Raw genomic sequence first — 4,046 nt, forward strand, 5'->3', positions numbered from 1 at the left:
CTAATCCAACACAGCTGATTTAAATGGCTAAAAGACCTCCTCAACATGTTTTAAGTTCTCCAGAGGCCTGGTAATGAACTAATCATGTGATTCAGGTGTGTTGACCCAGGGTGAGATCTAAAGCCTGCAGGACACTGGCCCTTGAGGCCTGGAGTTTGACACCCCTGAGCTAGAAGCATAATTTTACAGCTAGAATTCAGTGGCAAATCATCTTACCTTTGTTAATAAGAGCTAGAAAAATACTCTGACGGGTAAAATTACGTGCCAAACCATGCTACCTTTGACAATGTGACCTACAAGCATACTTATATAAATGAAGTGGCAAACCGTCCTGGCTTTATGAATGTGAGCTACAAGCCTACTCTGATGGGCAAAGTTAAGTCGCAAACCGTCATACCTACTTACATTTGTGCTGGAATTACTCTGTGACAGCAGAAATGTGCATAAACTACTTACGGTAGGCCGTTTTGCCAAAGTAGGACGTTTTGTCAGAACAGGTTTGATGCCTTGCCTCTTTCTAACTCTTTTTACGAGTTGCCCAATTCTTAGCAGACCATATTAGATCCAGTAAAATTCAAAGTATTTCTCTGCTGGACAGAAATCTGATCATCACTCAACTGGCTGATGATACTCCTCTTTTTCTGAAGAAACCAAACCAAATTTCTGCAGCTCTAGAATCTGTAAAAGTCTTCTCTAGAGCTTCTGTCTTAGATCTGAATATTAACAAGTGTGAAATTAGGAATGTTCCAGTACATCTATTTGTAATATACAAATTAAAAATGAAGTGCTATACTTAGGAATAATAATTACCAAGGATCAACAAAAAAGAGCATCCATAAATCTGGAACCCATCCATCCAGAAAACTCAAAGTAGACTAAACCAGTGGATCCCTCCTTAAAAGGAAGAGTTCTGATTACCAAAGTGGAGGGAACATTACGATTAACATATGCAGCTCTGCCTCTCCATGTGGAGAAAAAACTTTTAAATGACACTGACAAGATGCTCTTTACTTTTGTGTGGAGAAATAGGACTCATTATTTAAGAAAACCTGTTTTCATGAATGGATATGATAAAGGTGGTCTACATTTTATAGATATTAGCTATTTAAATAATACATTTAAGATTAATTCGCTACAATATTTACAAAAATAGCCCAACTCCAATTAGAATGTTATTCCCCTCCCCTCCATTGTTGATATCTAAACAATATGCAATTATGACATTGACAAAATCACAATTAAGATATTTGCTTTTCATCACCAGGGCTTTTTGTCATGGAATCTCATCTAGAAACATAATTTGTGTAACAATAAGGACATTTTATACAGACACAAATCCCTCTTTTTGGAATACTGGTTTCTTGATAATATTACACATGTGGCTCAGTTATTTAATGAAATGGTAAACTCCTCTCATAGGATAACAAAACAAGTTTCATTTAAATTAATTCATAACATATATCTGGCTAAAGTCTATATCCAGAAATGCTTCAGAAAACCCCAAAACAATTAAAACTGTAGAAGCCTGCATTAGGGTCAGCCTCTTTCTGTAGTTTCTTATTGCCCCTTAGTGCTTAAACAATCCTGTTCTAAACTGCTATCTGTATATAATGAATTTTAAAGTACTTAAAAAAAAGAAGTTATTTTCTGTTACGCTCCGCTTAGGAAGAAGAAAACTATAAACAGATTTGACTACAAAATTATTATTATAAGTACATCTCTGCATAACATTGTATCTTTATTAACATTAAAGAAAACAAAAACAATAACTTAAAAGAAAGAAAAACTTTATTAACGCTGGTTTACTGAAGTAGCTTTCACAAAGAGGGATGATTGTGGGCAATATTCGGCATGTTTTTGCTGAAAATACTCAAGTGGCTTATCAGCGTCACTGGGGTGTAGTGTCTGTAAGTGACTCCTTTATTTATTTGGCTTTATGCTGTCTGCTGCAAACATTTTGAGACACAATAGAAACGGGAGGTTAATACGTGCAGATCCTGAAGGCTGCTCCAGAAATGATCATGTTTTAAATATTTGTTCACTTCTTTCCCAAGTCTATTGTAGGTTTGAGTGTTTACTAAAAGAAAAATAAAAGCATCCTAACCTGTTTGTTTTTATTCAAGAAGCAGTATAGCTCTATACCATTTTTATTAAGAGAGATTAAACTTGTTATTCTGTCATGTAGTGATTGTGCTGACCTGTATGAAGCTTAGGGGCGATCGTGGCTCAAGAGTTGGGAGTTCGCCTTGTAATTGGAAGGTTGCCGGTTTGAGCCCCAGCTTGGACAGTCTCGGTCGTTGTGTCCTTAGGCAAGACACTTCACCCGTTGCCTACTGGTGGTGGTCAGAGGGCTCAGTGGCGCCAGTGTTCGGCAGCCTCGCCTCTGTCAGTGCGCCCCAGGGTGGCTGTGGCTACAATGTAGCTGCCATCACCAGTGTGTGAATGGGTGGATGACTGGATGTGTAAAGCGCTATACAAATACAGGCCATTTACCATTTATTAGACATTATAAACAGATAACATGTAAAAGCAAATTTTGCCAACTGAAAATATTAATCACAGTTAAATTAAGGGGGGATGGCAGTAAAAACTCTGGAGTTGTGATGTCATCAAGTACACTGCCTTCCAATTGTAGAATGATTGGGCTGCTTTCTCGGGAAGTCTGGACTCCCGTTTGAAGTTCAGAAGTACAGACTAGTGAAAACACGGGTACAGACTTGCATACTTGAGTACCGAGAAACGTCCCGGGGCTGTGAGCTTGGTACACTCTGTCAGCTGACTGTTAGCAAAGCTAGCGACTGAAAACATCAGAGCACTACAAACATGTTCTATGTTGACAACCTGCCCTAATAAAACTTACATTTTAGAAACCACCACTAGTGCTGCTTGTGTTTTGAAATGCATTCTGGGATTCCTTGGCTGCCCCAAGTCCACACTACCACGAGGTCATAGCAATTGATTATCTAGACTTTGACGAGTGAGGCTGACAGATAAAATAAATTCAAGAACATAGCGGCAGGGTCAGAAGTGCAAAATGATAAATAAATACATCATTAAACAATTAAATGTTTCAATAATTAATAAAAATGTAAAATAAAGAATCAATGTGTTATTTATTAAATATGTAATGAATTGTCTCATTAATTACATTAAATTTGAATAAATAATTTATTAAATGTTTTAAATAAAATGAATGGGCATTTAATCATTGAAATATTCATTTAAATATAATTTTAATTAATTAATGAAACAATTATTTAATGGCGTATTTAATTAATTCATTTTGACACTCCGGGCCCTCCATATTTAAACTGTAATCACATTTTATAAAAATAAATGTAATTTCACTGGTGTTGAATTAACATTTCTCAGTATTCTGAGAGGCTGATGAGTTACTTGGCATTTGTATATCAAGGAACATAACATTAGCGAAAGCTTTCACTGGAAGTCAGTTCCTGGTGTCAAGATCGAAGGCCAAGCCAGCCCCCAGGTTGTTGTTTTTTTTGGTGTTATTTGAGTATATAAGTATACACAAAGAGACATTGAGGCCTGTATTAAAAATAAAAAACACCTCTGAGTGAATGAAGCTTCAAGATCAACAAACACTGTTTAATGCATAATAACAACTAAAACATTTAACAGCATCTAAATGTTGCTGTTAATTGCGACTAAGCGCCTTGAGGCGACTTTTGTTGTGATTTGGCACTATATAAATAAAATTGAATTGAACTGAATCTACTGAGGGAGACAGTACATAATATGTCAATAAGCACATCCACCATCTGGATTACTGTCAACAGGGAGTTTTTCCTCCTCACTGTCGCCCAGTGCTTGCTCACACAGGATAGTTTGATAGCTGGGGTTTTCTCTCTAATACTGTATGATATGTTTGTAGCATAAACCTATTCGCTGGAACGTTGAGCACAATTCAACTACACAGCAAAAAGCATTAAACACCAAGTAGGCAAAGTTCTTCGTGTTACTCATGCATGATGAGGGAGACAACCACGACAGGCGCCGTTCCTTCGCTTGACCCCAGTCGCTCT

This window comes from Haplochromis burtoni, unplaced genomic scaffold (assembly GCF_018398535.1).
Source record: "Haplochromis burtoni strain Fernald_Lab_line unplaced genomic scaffold, NCSU_Asbu1 Contig_44, whole genome shotgun sequence".
Classification (NCBI taxonomy): Eukaryota; Metazoa; Chordata; class Actinopteri; order Cichliformes; family Cichlidae; genus Haplochromis; species Haplochromis burtoni.